General features: G+C 45.1%; 1 protein-coding gene across 2 annotated transcripts in view; it reads right to left on the bottom strand.

Moving 5' to 3' along the window:
• lrfn1 (leucine rich repeat and fibronectin type III domain containing 1) overlaps window positions 1–19,248 on the bottom strand; it is a 180,512-nt gene extending 161,264 nt beyond the window's left edge. For both annotated transcript variants that reach the window (XM_058079188.2, XM_058079189.2), the window contains exons 1-2: window positions 19,084–19,248; window positions 10,950–11,046 (exon numbers count right to left, since the gene is read on the bottom strand). The gene's annotated coding sequence lies outside the window, so the exon portion shown is untranslated. The remainder of the gene's footprint in view (window positions 1–10,949; window positions 11,047–19,083) is intronic.
• Between the last annotated feature and the right edge of the window lie 1,127 nt (window positions 19,249–20,375).

Here is a 20,375-nt window from a genome sequence, read left to right on the forward strand (position 1 = left end):
CCAGGTGACAAACTGCTCCAAAGTACCACCAATTCCCCTGCAAACATGTTTTTCAAACGATCTTGCCCAAATGTGACAAATATGTGCTTGTCAGCCCACAAAAGGTGTGTAGTCAATTTCACCCGGAAGTTGAAGTGGATGGCTTGCTGAGTGGATTGAGGCGTATGAGAAATTTCAAGTCAACCCGACTCATGATGTTGACATTTTGCGTTTCTCTGTAGCATGGGAAGCAATAAAAGGGAATCTGACTAAAACAGACATTTCTTGGCGTGTAGTTTGTGTGGAACGGCAATTGGATCTGAAATGGGATTTCTGCTTCAACAGATACACTGACTGTTTACATGCTTTAACGGGACATTCAATTGTCACAAAGTGGATGTGGTCTGCAACAGCACCTTGCCGGCATGCATGCAACTCGTACTGCGTGTGATAAATGCTGATCAGACATAAACTCAAACTGACTGGAGTGGAAAGTGGCTAATGTATTATTGATTGAAACGTTGAAAACGAATGGCGCTGGCAAGTCTAATTCTTCATCACAACTCAGGACTAATTATTACGTGGACTTGCAATGCAGCCCACGTTGGAAGGACTTCCTGATAGGGAGCCATGCACAATACAGAGTGCTGTGAAAAAGTGGTTTTTGGTAATGGTAATGGTTTTATTTCATTTGAACATGCATCAGATTACAATTGAGTGCATCCTATAATCAGTTCACAGTTCCACATGTCCAAAAAGAGTAGGAAGAAGCAAAGCTTATTAAATCCTACCCCTCCACCTGGTACTTTTACAATCAGTAATTTTGTTCATTTGTTCAATTGTCATTTGTTCACTTCCTGCTTTCCGAATATAGTTTAAGTTTGTTTTTGTCACGTACTTTGATATGACCATCCAATGACATAATGGGTACCATAGTAAGTATCAATATAGTGATATATATAGCACATCATGACTGGTTCAAGACTCTTCATCCTTGTATTTAGCAAACAACTGCTTGTATTGTTTCTTGAATTGGCTCATCGTTGTGCATTGTTTGAGTTCCTTACTCAATCCATTCCATAGTTTGATTCCACATACTGAAATGCTATGGCTTTTTAACGTAGTCCTAGCATATAAGTGTTTCAAATTTAGTTCTTCCCTGAGATCATATTTCACCTCTCTTGTAGAGAAGTATTGGATGACATTTTTAGGTAATTGGTTATTTTTAGCCTTATGCATTATTTTAGCTGTTTGAAGATGAACTATATCAGCAAGTTGAAGTATTTGTGATTTTAGAAATAAGGAGTTAGTATGTTCTCTGTAGGCGGCATTATGAATTATCCTTACTGACCTTTTTTGCAGTACATTTAGCGAGTGAAGATTGCTTTTATAGTTATTACCCCATATTTCCACACAATAAGTAAGATATGGTTGCACGTAAATGTTTCAAATCACCAAACTAATTCAAATAACAACACAATGTTTGTTTCAGTGAAACGTTCTATTAGTAAGCAACAAAAACTAAATCCAAAATAAAATGTCTGGCCATCTGTTGGAGAACCCAAGCTGAAAGCAACTTGGGTTCTCCAGCAGGACAATGATCCAAAACACAGCAGCAAGGTCTGAAGAAAACCCAAAATGAAGGCCTGGTCCTGACCTAAATCCTATTGAGACGCTGAGGCACGACCTCAAAGGGAAGCTTCATGGTCAAACCCTCCAACGCGGCTGAATTACAACAATTCTTGTAAAAGAAGAAAGTCAAGGGAACTCTGAACTAAAAGGCTGCATTGATTGCACCGACACACTTTGTTTGCAAAATTCAGTCCAACCAGTCGATGGCAGAATATGTGGATGGATTGCATATGAAAACGTCACGTTGTCATATGACATCGGTCAGCTGAGTGCCAAACAAAGTGGCGAACAGATGCCCCCAGTGTTACAGAAAGGCAACTTTCATCTTTATTATTCAGATTACAGATAAACTAACGAGAACAATAAATAACTAAAAGAACTATAACAAAAGTTATACGTTGACTTGTAGCAGCTACGTATATAGAAAAATGTTAATTGTTTGATGGCTACGCTTCACGTCCTGAACGCCGCTATAGAAATGTGTTTTATACACTTTCATTTTATTTAAAAAAATGTGCTCATTGCACAAACATTTTTCATATGTTGCCTTGACTCCGACTGCATTGTCTTTTGCATAATAATTTTCATTTCTTGTGTTGTTTTAATGTTTGATAACAAATGTCAACCAAATGTAGTTCCCTTGCTACGTCACCATTCCCTTTTTCTTTTTTTTTTTGTGCAATTTAATACATGTATCAACGCGTATCATGTCCTTCATACTTGAAATATCCTCGTGTCATACTTATATACTTATTATATAGACTTATATTAAATGTGTTATAACCAGGAACCTGCTTATCCCTATCGCAGACTGAAAAAGCATGAGTCCCCTGGTAAATAAAAGCCAGGCAAGATTTTGGTCTACAAGCAAATCATACAAAAACCACGGCGTTCGAAAGCCGAGGTCTGATTGGACCTAGAATGTTAAATCTTGCACACCCAGGTTTCTGGTGTTCATATGGCTTATGAATATAAAACATATATTAGATGCAGAAAAGCACACGGCACAGCATCGAGACCTTAATGTTATCATCTGGGGGGTGCTATTCTGGTTGGCAGAGTCTGACAGCTTGGGGACCCATACTGCTGCAGAATGGAAGTCACCACATGCTAAAGGTTGGACGTGTGAATCCGGGCAGGTCACTGGGGATTTGGAGGGGTGTCGGGTTGGAGAGGTGTTGTGTAGCGGGAGCCAATGGCCTTCCCTGGCTGGAAAACCTGACTCCTACTCAAGGGGAGATTTCTGAAGGCATCATTGATCGGGGCGGGTTGGGAGGATGGGTGTCATGTACAACTTGCTGAAACAAGCATCTTCTCGGGCTGCAGCTGCAATGCTAATATTTCATTCGGATTTTTTGGTCAATAGCGCACACACATACAATTTACTGCTGCTTTAAAATGTAATTATAAGTCCTGACGATACAACACATCTCTCACTTTGTTTTTTTTTCCCCACAGTGTCTTCAAAGTGTTTCATTGGTTGTTGTGGTTGCAATCAGCGACCATGGCAGTTTGCTGCAAAGTGCTGCTAATTGATTCTACCGTGCCTTCCGTGACAGTGGTGAGAGGGGGGAGTCCATAAACAATGGCGTCCATGTACAGTGTTACTCTAATGACGCACTATGGATTATCAAATGATGTCTCTGTGGATTGTTACGGCTGTAGCCCAGTGTGGAGATGAAGGAACGAGGTGCTTCCTAATCAACAATTTGCACTTTGCATGTCTCCTGTGCTGTCACATCCAGCGCAAACTATTAGCATTTAACACACACACACACACACACACACACACACACTCGGATAGGAAGGCCTTGAATATGACAACTAAGTCTCTAAGCACCAGAGAGGGGATGAATGCTGTTTAAAGGAGATATGGAGTATTTTGCTGGGCTTGCTGCCTGCAGAAACTTGATGCTGGCCGTGCATGAGTCACCTGCACATCTAATTTCTCGTGAAAAAATGCTCCATAATCCAGAAAAACATTTTTACACATTCCAAATAACAGTGGCTGTTTGTAAATACTCTATATTACTTATTAGTTAGTTGTAATATTACTGTTACATTACTGTTACTGTTCTGTGTTTGTGTTGTGAACACACCATACAACAATTGCTGTAATTATACGTTTGATTTATTTAAACCAGTGTGCCTCAAAGAGTGGGGCGGACCTCCGGCAGGGCACACTGAGGTACCATAGGAGGGCCGCGAGTAAACTTAACTTGGTTCTAAGACCAGATCACATAACACAATTGGTGCTTCTGTACTGGGCTAGGTCAGATGGATCGCCTAACCAATGAAATAAATCCCAATCACAGCCCTTTGTTTGGGGAATTGAGAGAATTTTGGCAAATGAATAGGCGGCATACAACTAATTTGTAGTCCTGACGAACAGCCCGCCGTGTGTGAGTTGAGGTGATGAATCATCTCCATTTGTCAGGTCATTCATTTGCTGCTGGTGATGAGAGCCGAGGGCGTTCTTCATCATGTCTCACCTCGCGTGGATCCCCATCCCGCAGACGGGATTTTAGCAAACAAAGCAAGCATTGAAAGATGTTGCGGTAAGCACAGAATATGAAGCGATATGAATATGAAGTTTCAACAGTTTCAACCTCGGAAGTTGGAAAAATGAATAAACGATACTACAACTCTTTCATTCATTCATTTTCTACCGCTTTTCCTCACATGGGTCGGGGGTGCTGGAGCCTATCCCAGCTGTCTTCGGGCGTGAGGCGGGGTACACCCTGGACTGGTCGCCAGCCAATCACAGGGCACATATAGACCATTCACACTCACATTCATACCTATGGAGAATTTGGAGTCGCCAATTAACCTAGCATGTTTTTGGAATGTGGGAGGAAACCGGAGTACCCGGAGAAAACCCACACATGCATGGGGAGAACATGCAAACTCCACACAGAGACGGCCGAGGGTGGACTACAACTCTTTATCCTTCCAAATACAGAATAAATACTTAGTCAGGGTCCAATGGTGCTGCAGACTCCAGGTCAACGTAAGACCCTTGCTTGACCACCACTGACATGAATCCTGCAAATGTCCAGAGTCTATGATGAAAGAGTACGGTAACGATGGACTCGCCACCCTGTTTACGCCCATTCTCTCCAACCTAGCAGCATTTAAGCGGACCAAATCAAATGTTGGCTCAGGAAAAACGGGATGTATTGTAAACATTGCTATGTGTATGTGTGTGTTGGGGGGGGGGAGAGGGGGGGGGGGGGGTCATGGATTATGAAACCAACACCTGCCAAGTCATCTTGGGTCGTTATGGATGCCCTGACCTGCCTGAGCCAGTCCAGGTAACCAGAAGTAGTCACTGAGCCTCTTTGTTCATCTATTAGTGGTTAGCGTTCTAACTGTGGAGCGGACGCCTCGGGTTGGAATCTCCACTAGTAAGCATCATCGGTATTCATCATTCGGAAGAACTCAAGCGGATCAAATTGTAAACCTTTAATGTCTATGCATTTTGGAAATACATGAAACCATAACCACAATAGACAAAATATGTTTCTTTAAGAACGATACAACCAGAATAGTACACGGGTGTCTGATGCTCCTCATATTCTATTCCTTATCTTCTTCAATGGAAGCTACAAATCACATCAACACATACCTCACTGTATGACATTACAAATAATGGCCACTGGCGTCGCGTCACATCGACGTTCCGGAGCAGCGAGAGTAATGAGAGCACGGCCATCTGCCAGACATCTTACGCTCTGCACAGAAATCCATAACCAAGGCCTAAAACTGCAATGTGACACAAACACGGCACCGTGGAATAATGCGGGCCTGCCTGGACGCCGCCAATAAAGGCTAGCTTGGTGCCACGGGGAAAACGCAGCCAAAAGCGAACATCAACACGCCGTTTCTTATGTCATTGGCAGGTAGCGGTTGTGTTCTTAGGAGGCAACACTTGACCCCGTGTGCCCGAGCCTGAGTTTCGTCCAACAGTCTGCAGTAGACTTGAAGTTCCTTTCTTTTTTTTTTACAAAGCCAGTTTGTCTTCTCTGCCAATTTATGTGCCGTGGAAAAAGATTAATTTCTCTTTTCTGCTTTCTCAGCCCAGCAGGATATCGACATCGGTCAAGGGAAGCAAAAACGGCTTTTATAAATTTGCCTTTTTAATTTCCATCCCAAACTCTTCATTTGAGTTCCTCCAACAGTGGCCTTGTTTCCTCTCCTCCGGGTCTTTATTTGGGGGGGGCACCCACCGGAGGCGAGGCATTGCTTTATGTGTTTTGGGGGTCATTGGGGTCATTTCAATACCGGTTATCCTCACGGGGGTCTCGGGCATGCTGGAGCCTATCGCAGCTGTCTTGACAATTAAATGAACATACCCTTCTGAAAACAAGACACTATTTTTTTCCCCAAGAAGAAAAATCTGGGGCTGCATGGCGAGTGGTCGAGTGGTTAGCGCGCAGACCTCACAGCTAGGAGACCAGGGTTCAATTCCACCCTCGGCCATCTCTGTGTGGAGTTTGCATGTTCTCCCTGTGCATGCGTGGGTTTTCTCCGGGTACTCCGGTTTCCTCCCACATTCCAAAAACATGCTAGGTTAATTGGCGACTCCAAATTGTACCATAGGTATGAATGTGAGTGTGAATGGTTGTTTGTCTATATGTGCCCTGGGATTGGCTGGCGACCAGTCCAGGGTGTACCCCGCCTCTCGCCCGAAGACAGCTGGGATAGGCTCCAGCACTCCCCGCGACCCTTGTGAGGAAAAGCAGTAGAAAATGAATGAATGAATGAAGAAAAATTTGAAAAAGTTGGTTTTGGCGATCATACTAAATTTTCTCTTATGATTGATGCAGCGTATGAAGTGCTAGGCTAGAGATCGCCGATATTGCCATGAGGGGATATCAGCCGACATCGGAAAATCAGTAAAACGAAAGTGCGTTATGCTATACACACATATATACCGTATTTTCTGGAATATAAGTCACTCCGGAGTATAAGTTGCACAAGGCCAAAAATGCATACTTAGGTAGAAAAAAACATACATAAGTCACACTGGTGTATAAGTCGCATATTTGCGGGTAATTTATTTTCCAAACTACTTGACCAAAACAGACATTACGTCCTCTTGGAAGGCAAGTTCTAACAAAAGAATAGAGAACAGGCTGTAAGATATGCTAACACAATGCTTATTCAGCTACACAAAATATAAACATGAACACAAAAGACATTTATAAGTCGCTCTGGAGTATAAGTCGCAGGAACAGCCAACCTATGAAAAAAAGTGTAACTTATAGTCTGGAAAATACGCTATAAATATATACACACACACACACACATATACCTGTATATAGGTATGTGTGTACCCATACATTATTTTGTGCACGCAGCCAGGTCACACGGCAGGCATGATGGGAGTGCTGTGCATCGCAAGTATAAAAGTACTACATTGTGTACATCGGCCAGCCAGAGCAGTGGCTGACAGATCTTTCTGTCAAATATGCAAATATGAATCTCATCATGGATGGGTATTATATTATGCAAATGGCCAGGTTGGGCAGCGCCAGTGAAAGTGTGTTGGCAATGCAGCCTGCAGAGCTGGAGAGCCCCTGAGCCACTGGTGTGTCGTGTGACAGTGTTTTTTTTTGTGGGTTGTTTTTTTTAAGTTTCAGCTTTCCAGGTCAGGGGTCGCCACAGGGAGCCAATCACAGGAAGGGTGCTTTCATAGTTTTTACACCACATGTCCCTCCTGATGCAACTTTGGCCAGGATTTGAACCCTTGCCCTCTGCCATGGAAGACAGAAGCGAGCACGACTCCACCACCAGGGAATGTCTGACAGGCTTCTCAGTGGACAGGCCAGCCTCCAAGGCCACGCTTCCACACAAATAGCCTGCTTTTAGTCATGCTGGCTGTGACACACACACAAACGCACCCCCCCTTCAGGGTCACTGCGCGTGGAGAAGCTCCTTCAGAAGGAAGTGAGATGGATGTCTGAAAGGTCACGGTGAGTAATGTGTACTTTAGCTAGGAATCCTGTACTCCCCCCCCCCCAGCCAGATCTGCAGTGAGTTCATTCAATAACTTTAATGACTTTATTATTGCGTTTCAGGAAGGCTTCACACTGAAAGCCATTTGGTGCCTCTCATGCGGCCAAATAAGGTGACCCCCGTATTGTAGGCACTTCCTAGTATGATGGTGCAATACCGCCCCACTGCTTGTTTGCCCTGAGAAGCCAAATTGTTTGATAACCCGATTAGAGTACATGGGATCAATAATCCCATGAAATTGATGCCTCACTTTCACCGTCACCGTTTTCCACACAGTAGAAGTTTGTTGTCTTGGTGACTGGTGATTATTAGGCATTAAAAGGGGCATTTCATTGTTGCCTCCCATGGATGGAAGCCGTAATCCATACAATCCACATTTATTGTTTCTTTGTTCACCTGTCTAGGCCAGTGATGTATCGTGATAGGCAGAACAAGGAAATGCACTTCCACTAGATGGCACTAGGTGCTATGTCGTGATCCTGCGTACTTCCTCATATTTGGTGGTTTACCTTGTCTTTTCTATAAAGCATACGTGCTTTGGTTCAATTAATGTTGCGAAACACTGCATTAGACATTGCAGGTGTACCTAATGTTGTGGTCAATGCACACACAGATACACTCCGTGCCCCCCCTCCCCCCGTCAACAATACATAAAGCGTATTACGTATTAGCCAACCTATTAGCCAACCTAAGAGACGACCCCCCTCGTTACTCAACGTATTAGCCAACCTATTAGCCAACCTATGAGACGACCCCTCTCGTTACTCAACGTATTAGTCAACCTAAGAGACGACCCCTCTCGTTACTCAACGTATTAGCCAACCTATTAGCCAACCTAAGAGACGACCCCCCTCGTTACTCAACGTATTGGCCAACCTACGAGACGACCCCCCTCGTTACTCAACGTATTAGCCAACCTATTAGCCAACCTACTGGCCAACCTACTGGCCAACCTATTAGCCAACGTAAAGGTTGAACAAGCCCTATGTAATGACTACAGACCGCATCATACGGTTGCCAATTTCAGATGTCTGCTGGGATATCATCTGACTTTTGAAAGTGCCGCCCTCCATTTATGGAAACTGCAGCGACAACAACAACAACAACAACCGTTTCGCTCGTCGGGTTTTACTTGTGGAACACAAAGATGTGCTTTTATTTGTTCGGGAAGACGCTGCAGGATTTCTAGTGGAATCAAATCTATTTCTCATTATAGCATCGCCACGAGAGAAGAACGCTCATGCATAACCACAAAGATATGAATACAAGTTCTCTGACTTTCGACTTTATGGATAGCAGCCTTAAAGTGATTATGTAGCCAAGGAAATAGGACTTGGTATTTTTCTCCACAGCACAGCAACAACGGCTGAAATAACACAATAACTTCATGGTTATTAGGTTGAAAACACTTTCTTCTCGGGACAAAGCAGAGTTTGGATGAAACGCCTTGCAATTGAACTCAACACGCAATCACCCTTAACAGCCAAGCCAAGGAAACGAGGACGGGGAGGATGGGGGGTCGTACACAAGAGGTGGGAGGAAGTCAAATCTCAGGTACAGACGTACCAAAAAGTCCAAGTCAAGTGTCAAGTGAAGACAAGATAGAACCAATAATATTAAAGCAGAGGAACCTGATTACGACCTTCAAAATACCGACTGGACCGTCCCAAGTTCTGAAAAAGGGTGAGTAGCTGTAGTATTTCAGTTGCAGGACTACCAGTGTTTAAGTCGCAAGTAGTGAAGAATGGTGAGTAGCTGTAGCATCTCAGTCTCAGGTAGACCCACTGATCGGGCAACGGCTGTTGGCAACCCGTCTAAATAAATCTAAAATAATAATAATAAATCTAATCCAATCTAAATGACATCCAAATTAAACTGGAGAACGCTTGACACATCTGTACATGCCCCCCCCCAAAGAGTAACGGTAACGGCAAATAGGTTGGAGGTCATTTCAGAGGATGAAATGATGGAATGTACGAAGCAACGTGCTTTGATGCGTCTTGTCCTCGTTTTACAGCCAACACCTGCTTCACACATTCAGGCAGATTAGGACGGAGCACGTTATCTTTCCACTCCACATTGGAGTCTTTTACAGGGCCCGATTTCAATTTGGGCCCAGACACTATTAACTCCTTCCACAATCCGCCAGACGGCGTTCATTTGTTGCCGAGAGCTTGTTGGCCCACTTCAAGGACTCTGTCAGAGTGACAAATCAGAGCTACAGGGAACGGCGCCTTGCTGAATCATTTAGAAGACCAACAGGTTAGCAGATGTTGCAATTAAAAAAGCACTGTTGCTCGTTACAAACACAAACCATTCACACAAATTGCAATGATGCACTCACAGGTAGGGATGCTTGAACAGCGACAGGCTGTAACATGTTCTGCCTCGTCCTTTGTCCTCGCTAAAACACACGTCGGGAAAGTTTGGAAAAAAAGATGCGATAAAAAGCAGAAAAGGATGAGGCGTGTAAATAATGGCCTATCTGGTCCGTGCAGCCGAGCTGTCACTCTTATCTGTCCCCGCCCACTACTGTGATGTTAATCACGTCCCGGCGCTGCCAATAAGTGAGAACGCCATATCTCAACCGGGTCCACACTTCACAGATCTCATTTGATTTTCCCTGCTGATAGCCAACGCGGCAATTTATGCCGGCGCTCGTTCAAGAAGATGGAGATCAAAAAGGAACTCGTCCTCACTCCACCTCCCCGGGACCTCCCCCTCAATCTTCTACACTTCCTGTCTCCAGTTTCATGTGATCTACAACACACGTCCCATTGGAGTCATCTCCAGTCAACAAGGTCACAACAAATTCCGGCAGCGCAGCCAAGGTGCGCCGGCGACACATTTGCATGTATTTCCATGTTCATCAAGCATGGAAATATGACTTCTTCCCGTGCCCGCTGATCAGAGTTGATTGGATTCTCGGATCAAATGCTAGATAGATTCGCCTGTCAACACTCGACTGGCAGCCATTGCTGAAGATGAGAACGGATTTGGAACAGGGTTGCACAGGTGGTCCATCTCTTCATTGCTCATGCATGCTGCAGTCAGCCGTAACCACTCCAAAACAACATCAGCAAAGTCAACTCTTCCTGCCACCCCCATGTCTCATTGGCCTATTTTCCATTGTTAAGCCTCTGTTTCTGTCCATGCCTTTACGTATTTTGGAGTGTTTCCTGTGTGCTGCTTTGACTTCCCCGATTACATGCACCTGCCGCCAATTTACGTTTCCCTTCATTTAGTGCGGCTGCTGGCGTCGTTCTTTCAGAGAATTGGAAATGTCAATGTTGGCGTCCTATGATGATGAAACGTACCTTTTACCTGCCCTCCGGGTCCTCCTCCCATCCTGGACTCATGCTCCAACACCACCAAGCGGAAAGTCGGGACTCGGCCAGCTGTCACGTTCACAGCCTGCGGGAAATTTGGAAAACTCATTCACAGTACAGATAAGGATGTCAGGTTTTACAATATCCTTGGGCATGTTAAAGAATCTCAGCCTCGGCCATCTCATGCGGAGTTGGCATGTTTTCTTTTCTCCAGGTACTTCACCCCCCCCCCCCCCACACAGTATATGTATGTATTCTCCCCCCCCACATTCCAAAAACATGCTAGCTTCAATGGCCACTCCCAAAAAGTCCATAGGTATGAATGTGGGTGGGAATGGTTGTTTGTCTATATGTGCCCTGGGATTGGCTGGCCACCAGTCCAAGGTGGACCCCGCCTGGGGGTGTGCAGCTATGAATGGTCATCTTGTTACGTTAATAGCCGTTAGCCTTGAGTACCCCTTTGCTGATCGGAGATCCCTGCGGACCGTATGAAGGTGGCCATTTTATTTCAGCGGCTATTTCTGTTTAAGATTGTTTACATTTTAATAAAACTCATATTTGGCTTTGACTTTTTTACAAATTGAGTTTGTGGAAAGGCTACACGGTGGATGAGTGGTTAGTGTGCAGGCCACTGCTAGGAGTCCTGGGTTCGATTCCCCACTCGGGCGTGTTCTCCTGTGCGTTGGCTCTCTCTGGGTACTCCAGTTTCCTCCCCCATTCCAACAGGTGATTGGCTGTGATTGGCTGATGTACCTGGCCTCTCACCCCAAGACAGCTGGGATAGACTCCAGCACGCCCACGAGGATAATCAGTATGGAAATGTATGGATACAATCTGTATGGATACCCGTCCATATTGCCCAGGCATAGTACCGTCACCAATACACTCCTATTAGTCTTTGTTTACACCACATCGCTAAAGGGTAAAGGTGTCATTTTACGAATAAAAATAAGCATTGCTCTCACAGAGTCCACACCAACAGGGAGAAGCGCACTAGCAAAAAGTTCAGTTTGGCGAGGCCAGTTTTGAAATGCCACCTATCCCCTGTAGACGTGTGGACATAGTAGAAGGTCATGACTAGAATGTTCCAGATCAGAGCTGGCTAACCTGCAAAGTGTAGCACCGGAACGGATGTTTCTCAAGGTTTTCTTTGGTACATCAGCACTATCTTCAGAGGTCAAGAGGTGCATCGATTCTGACAATCGAGGGGGGTGTTCATTCAACATGACATTTTCGGATGGCTCCAATGATTAGCAAACAGCTCACACAAAAAGAACCACCGGCTCCGAGGTGCCGCCAACCAGCCGGTGTCAACCTGTTTGGTTCGGGAGGCGGAGGTTTAGTGTTTTCGGTGATGCACCATTCAGTCCACATTCACAAACAGGCCGTACTTTCGAAGGCAAACCTGATGAGAAGGTGCAGATTATAAGCTAAAAGTGAAAAGTAATTAAACCCCCCCATATCTCACAGACCTGCTCCATCCACACAATCCCCGGCGTCCCCTTCGCTCCTCAGACTCAAACCTCCTGGCACTCCCCTGTAAGACCAAGCGCCGAACCTGGGGTGACAGAGCCTTCTCCATCGCTGCCCCCACCCTCTGGAACTCTTTGCCCCATTCATTCCGTGCTTGCCCTGACCTTCCCAGTTTCAAAAAACAACTAAAACCCACCTCTTTAAATCTGTTTTTAATGTCTAACCTTTTATACCCGCCCCGCTTTTACTCGTGTTTTAACTGTGTATAAACGAATGAATGTTGTATTTTAACGTATCTTTTACTCTCTTTACTTGCTTTTATTCGACTCCATTTTTCTGTAAAGTGTCTGAGTATTTTGAAAAGCGCTATACAAATAAAATTTATTATTATTATTATTATTATTAAATGTTCATCCCTTCCATTCATCACAATTCTTGTGTGCGAGTGTAAAATGTAAAACGAGTGTCGAGTTAATCTATTTGAGAGTCCACCGCTGATGACATCACAGACGGGCGACATAGCGGACTCCCAGCTCCGGTTGTCGTTTTGTAACTCGGCAAGCTAGCTTCTTTCCTAGTTTTGTGCTAAAAATACATGAAGAACACAGTTAGCCCCATGCCGTGCACGAATAACAACAATATATTACATAATGTATTGAAATATAAAGCGTAGTTTGAAGAATATTTGCTATTGTTGTACTATCTGTTGTTATTCGTCTTAAAATGGCCTTTTACCAATGCAAGCCCCCTCCTACCGAGATACATTCCTGGTAATCTCCACCCACTCCATGTGGAAATACGGCATTCACCTTGTGAAAATGAATAAACAATGCTTGGAAGGCTTTGTGGTGACACGCGGCGGTTTCCGGCCCCCAGAGACGCTGAAGAAGCTCAACTCAAAGGTTTTGCCTGGGGGAGGGAGGTAGGACTTATCCAAGACGTTTTTAACAACATCAGTGGACGGGAAGGAGCGACACGGCAGTACATGAAAGAACCTGTGATTAGCAGCCAAAACGTGTGGCCGTACGGCGCTTCGAACGGCTGCCGATGGCAGGCAACAGCACAGCAGCCACTCCCATTCATCTTTTAACAGGAAGAGGCCAGCATCAGCATCTGCAAGCTTGATTTGTGCCTGTCCAAATGGAATGACTCAATTCAAGCCATTAACAAAAGGCTGCTTTTTCACTTAAGCAGACGCATTGCCTTCATAAAGCAGGCTATTTTCTTGTTATCCTATTCGCACTGAAACCACAGACATATTTGTTTTGTAGACGTAGACTTTTCTGTCCGACTGTGGCGGCTAGATAAATCTTACTTTAAGCTGCGTGACAGGACGACGGCAACAAATACACAAACACGGACGCAAGATTTATGCTGTCGTCTGTCTCTTCAAATCTCTTTCAAGTCTTTCTCCTAATGCGTCACCAAGTGTCGTATACCCATCAACCTTTCAAAATGGCACGTGCAAAAATAGTGTGGCGGTGCATACTGTTTTTGAGTCAAGTTCCTCGTGACAGCTTGGTAATTAGTCTTTGAATGCCTTTGTTCATCACCTTTGTAGTGGGATCTCAGGGGACCGCATCCGGTCTAGTCTGGCACCCGGTCTTGTCTGGCATCAAGTCTAGCTTCGGCATCCGGTCTAGGCTCCATAAGTGATCCCGGGTACTCCAAAAATATGTTAGCTTCATTGCCCCCCCCAAATTGTCCATAGGTATGAATGTGGGTGGGAATGGTTGTCTATATGTGCCCTGGGATCGGCTGGCCACCCCCACACCTCTCTGGGATAGGCTCCAGCATACCCCCACCCTAGTGAGGCATAGAAAATGGATGGATGGATGGATCAACTGACTGAATCGTCTGACTCATGGTGTCACCGACAAAGAACACTTAACTCATCATACTGCAGCTTAACACTCAAAAGGCAGTTGGAAATATCTAACACGAGTACCAATAACTATTGTAAAGCATTTCATTGGAGGACAAGCGGCATAGAAAATGGATGGATGGATGGATGTCTGGTGAGGTGCTGCACTGCTGCCTCTGTCCACCAGAGGGAGGCTAACATCAATGCAGTGCCCCGGCAGCAATAATTGAAAAACAACCAGTCATATATATATATATATATATATATATATATATATATATATATATATATATATATATATATATATATATATATATATATATATATATATATATATATATATATATATATATATATATATATATATATCTCCACACACACACTGTATGTATTCTCCGCTCCCCCCCTATTCCAAAAACATGTTAGCTTCATTGGCCCCCCAAAATGTCCATAGGTATGAATGTGGGTGGGAATGGTTGTTTGTCGATATGTACCCTGGGATTGGCTGGCCCCCTGGCCCCCGCCTCTCACCCAAAGACAGCTGGGATAGGCTCCAGCATCGCCACCCTGGTGAGGATAAGCGGTAGAAAATGGATGGATGAAGTGATAAATAGTCCGGGCTTGTGCACACCACCGTCATGACCGATTACAGACTTATGGTGACGTTTCAGAGCACAAGAATGTGCAAATGTTGATGATGTATACGCTGTACTATGTTTCTTATTGTGGTGTATTATTGCAGTGAATCATACTGAGAGCCGTTTATAATATCACTCCGCTACATTTAGAACGCATGCAGTCCAGTCTGACTCACTCCAGTAGGCTAGCACGACTAGCGCATGTAGCCTGCACAATAAAGCATTCACTTCCAGTACAGCTCGTCATCACTACGCCCACATTGGAAATGCTCTATGAAGATAAAGAACCAAAGAAAGAATTACAGCATTTGCTGGAGCGTCTGCAGCGCCTGATAAGAATAGTCCGGGTGGTTTTAGTCCACCAGGACCCTTGACTATCCCCGTAAGCCCATTTGCTTGATGCCGCTCTGGATAAGCTCCGGCCTGCAAATCATTCACAGCTTTTAGGAAAAGGGATGAGCAGGGGATGAAAGGAGAAAAGCTGTTATGATCCGTGTCGTCAGGGTCAGTTGGCATACACAGCGGCACATCTTCCTCTTATTCTCATTGGGATGCTTTTTTTTTTATTCTGTTTTGGAAGTCTATCATATTGAGGGGGGGTGGGTGTTGCATGGTCTTTCACTCGGGCAGTGACAACATGGCCTGCAGCGGGTGTGAAGATGAGACGCTGTTGCGATAGATCTTCATCTTTCTTTCCATCTATCTTCATCTTCCTCTGTCATCCAGCTTCCTGTTTGTAGCCCGGAGCTTGACAAGTGGGCGTCGCAATGTTTTACATGTCACACATCAGTCAATACACGCTTTTTCGCTGTTATATATATATATACGTATATATATACTTTTGAGTGTAGTACTGTACTATGTTTGGAATTGAATATTTTCCTCTCTGTGGTAGCTAAGCATGTTACCATACGTATAAGATACTCACATATAGGACAGCTGATATATGCATGCTCTGCACATAGAGCCATAGTAACACTTTTTCATCCAGCCTTGGTGCCCTGAAAATTGTGTTTTGCGGCAAGACGTGAGGACTGGGTGAAGGGACTCAAGGACACCTCAATGAGGGGATTGTTAGGAATGGAATGTTTTTGACAAAGTACGGAGACATGCCACCATTTTAACTCATTCAATCCCCACCATCTTGGTCATAAAGGTCATAAACAGGTTTTCTATGCCCCAACTATGAAAATATTTATGATTTCTAAATTAGGAGTCCGACTTCCATGTGACACAGTCGGGTCTGGAACCAGTAGTTGTCAAACCTTTGAATTTTCATATTTCTATCTTCGTAAAGGCAACCGTTCATATGTGGTAAAATATGCTTATGTTCTACCCAAATGATCTTTCATGGCCCAGGTGTACATTTCATATACACACTGAATAATGAAGGAGAATCTCGAACCCATGCATACCCATTTATCTAACACCCACATGGCCAGCCTTGCTCAAAGGCTCGTGCTAATCAATGTGCGATTGGTTAATGAATATTCATTGTTTTATTAGTTGACGTCCACACTGCAACTCAACAGTAATTAGCAGGAAATGGATGCTACCACTGAAAAATGGATTTTAAAATGTGCTATGACCATCCAACATAATGAGCAGGGATAATTGATTACAGGTTTTCACCACAAAATTCAGTCGGGGGAAAAAGAACAAAAGGACATTTTATGAGATAATGGCAGGGCAGCATCATTTGAATAATAAACTTTCAGCTTTGAATAATGGCGATGAACACCACAGAGCTGTTGGGTGACTGGTTACCATAAATTCATTGGAAGTCAGATGCTTCAAACAAAACAAAAGGTTGAATGAAGCCACAAAATGAAGCACAATTAAAGCACAAAAGCCAAAAATCCTCCCCTAAACGGAACCCTGACATGAATGGACTCAATGGTCCCACATGGGACCACAAAGAGCAGCCCTGCACCTACACTTGAGAGCCGAGAGCCAGTAGGAGCAAGATTTAGGATTTATCATCATTGCACCCGAACTTAACATGACCCTGTAAAGCTCCTGAAGGCACCAAGTTAAGTTTCATTTTATCATAGCAACATCGCTGGAAGGGAGTCCCGTGTGTTTCCATTTGAATGAAAATATGAAATGGGAATGACGTGAAGTCTGGAACCGGAGGCTAAGGTGCCTGACTCACCAGGTTGCAGGTTGGTTGGAACGCCTGCAGCTGTTTGGGCTCTCAAGGAGGATGGACGTCCATCTACACTTTAGGTTTTTGGCTGATGGACAACAGATGAGCTTTCACTTGGATGGCCGCCCCCGATTTCTGTCAACGTCTACCTTCAACTATCTGACGCAGTCATTGTATTCCATCTTCGCCATGGACAATACTATTTGAATAGGGATGCTCCGATCAATCGGCCAACCATCAATATTGGCACATGATCGGCATTTTCACAGCATCCCAAAAGCCCACCACCTCTGGCTCCTATCATGGCAGCCTTTCAAGATCCTCGTGTGCAGTTTAGCATGGCCACCCACGTTCCTTCACATGCTGCAGCAGGCCGAAGCCGAAAGCATCATGTCTGCCGTGTGGAACGTACCTTGGACGTACCTTACATTGGAGCCATCCGTCTCATGAACCCAATATTGTGGAGCATCACCAGTGTATCTTGACCCCCCCCACCCCCACCCCAGTGAGCATCATTGTTATTTGGCACTATTTTGGGGAATTTTGCCCATTATTCCCAATCCTGATGTGGAACATGAACCCATATTAATTCAGTTAATATGAGCTAGCTTACAATGCTGTCATTGGGATACACCTATTTCCACTATGAAAAAACCTCCAACAAGGTTGCATGGTTTGATACCCCTGCTGTGATCATGCATCAACACTGATGATAACAGGTCCTAGTTGCAGTATCCTGCCCTATTTTTAGCTTCTTTCCTGGGGTGCATTGATACTAGCTAACACGACGCCTTGCTAATCGCTAGTCTCAGCTTCATTCACAGAGTGGAAACCAAGCTCTCCATTCGGCTACCAAGACTCTACAAAGACTCGCTACAAAGATGCTGGTTTGCCGCCAGCGTCGGGACTGGTGCACACGTCTTGTGCTGGAAGACACGGCCACCCCAAAGAGAGCCGACATCGGAAGTGTTGTCGCTGCTGCTGTTGGGGACAGAGCTAGCATAAGTATGTGTATCAATGCACCAAGGAAAGACATTTCAGTGGCGTTTTAAATCATCCAAATAGGGCAAGATACAGCTTTGGGAATGATGGGCAACATTCCAAAAAGGCCAGTTCTCCTTTCATCCTCTTGGACATGGAATGCCCCAGGGCTGCACGAGTCATTACTAGAATCCACTTCCACTCCTGCATGACAGCTGGTGGATGCTAAGACACCTTGCGCTCCTCCACCTTATTTCCTCCCACCTGAGGACGCTTCACTGGTGCTCACTAAGTGGTGGTACTCCATCGGCAAGGCACTTGGAGGCATCTTGTATGTGTGTTTGGAAAACCCAGCTTCCCGAGGGAGTGTATCATACATTGCTCCCCAGCCCCCGCCCCAGGCCCAGGCCATGGAACCACCAGCACCAAAGCCTGACTGCAGCAAGGTCCAATTACGTGACTACTCCCTGGCCCTACCAGCTATTGGACAGTAATGGCTGGTTCCCCTCCAACACAAGCAAGCAGCCGCAACACCATGAACACATTTCCTTCCAGACACATCAGCAAACAATGACTGACACGTCTGATTCTTACAATAACGACAGTAATTACCAGAGTAAAAACAAGCAGCTTTTTCAGCCACCAGCATAACGAGCACTGCCAGGCTTTTCAAATCTGTAGCAAGTGACTACTTTGCGGTGGTGTCAAATCTCTTCGGCACCTTATTGATCCCCCGGGGACGTTTAGCTGGCACAGCAGCATTTACAGGTAGGAAAATGGCCGAGGGAGGAGGGGGGAAATGCTTGTGATGGTGCTATGAAGCTTCAAAGGAACTGCAGAAGATTAACATCATACTGTAAGAGAGCATCAACGTGAGAGGGAATGAAGGAACCTGTGTCATAGTCTTCCTGTTCCACTTTCTATCCCAGGCCTACTACTTTGAGACCTGTGCTGGTGTCCTTCACCAATGAACTACAGCCAGGAAATCACGCAAAGTGAAGATCTAGATTTGCTTACCCTCATTTCCTGCTCCTGTGCACAGCTCTGCATCTCAGTTGTCCATAGTCTTTAGTTCACTTTAAGACTTCTCTTCATTGTGTGGAATCAATGGCTGATTCAAGCTTCTTAAACAGCTGGCAAACCGGAAGTGCAGTACTCGGCTGGACCAAAGGAGGTGCTGGCGCTTCAGCAGCAGTCCCATGTGACACCAGACACGGGAGCTTGAATGTGTTCATTCGTCCAATCCCAGCCAATTACCGAAAACAACCCCCCCGCCCAGGGTGCCCCCATTTTGGATGATTTGGACTGGTTTGTTCCTGTCATATGTCGACATGGTGTACACGATTTGGGACCACGCCGAGATGCCTTTCCACTTCCGGGTTGCTGGGGCGGATGGGGCAGAGATGCATGCCAAGTTCTTATCAAATGTACGTCTGCCACCTTGTGGCCGTTTTGGGGCTTAAAACTGCACCAAACAACCTCTCCTCTATTGTGCGGTTGCATCAGCACCGCTTTGTGGCTCTTGCGTAAAAAAAACGTAAAAGACGCATAAATACATCTTTGGCGGTGAATGAGATCAAATGAAATGAGTTAAAACAGATTTGTTCTTGACTTTGTGGAAGTTGATTTTAGCATAATGTCAATGCTAACAGAGGGAAGTATTTATGCTTAAAATCCTCTTAAAACCTCTGGAGAAGAGCGAGAAGAGCAACCAAGAATGTTGCCCACCTGACTGCCAATGCCCACCTTGGTTGGACTCACCGACTGATTAAGCCGGGTTCAAACTCAGCGTGCAGACTTCCGCTGGTGCAAAGACGTGAGCAGCAAACCTCGTTAGAACGCCATCAATACTTAAGGTACTGCTCACCTAAGCACCTAAGTGGACATGAAAGTGAGGTTGGACTGTATTACCACACACACACACACACACACACCACACACACACACACCTCACAAGGGAACATGGCCGCCACCATCCATGATGGCGTGGCTGGTCTGTGAAGTGAACACTTCACGTCACACACGCGTCGTACTAATTGGGTTTCCTGATGTGCCACCTCTGGGAAATGAGCTGACATGCTGCAAACTGGGCCGCACAGTGTACGAGTGGTTAGCATGTAGGCCGCACAGGCAAGAAATGGGAAGACATGGGTTGGAGTCACCGCTTGGGAATCTCAGTGTGGAGTTTTTCTACGGGGACTCCGGATTCCTCCCCCATTCCAAAAACATGTTAGCTTAATTGTCCATAGGTATGAATGTGGGGGTAATGGTTGTTTGTCTATATGTGCCCTGGGATTGGCTGGCCACCA

This window comes from Doryrhamphus excisus, linkage group LG8, assembly GCF_037039965.1.
Source record: "Doryrhamphus excisus strain RoL-2023G ecotype Guam linkage group LG8, RoL_Dexc_Guam_v1.1, whole genome shotgun sequence".
Taxonomy (NCBI): domain Eukaryota; kingdom Metazoa; phylum Chordata; class Actinopteri; order Syngnathiformes; family Syngnathidae; genus Doryrhamphus; species Doryrhamphus excisus.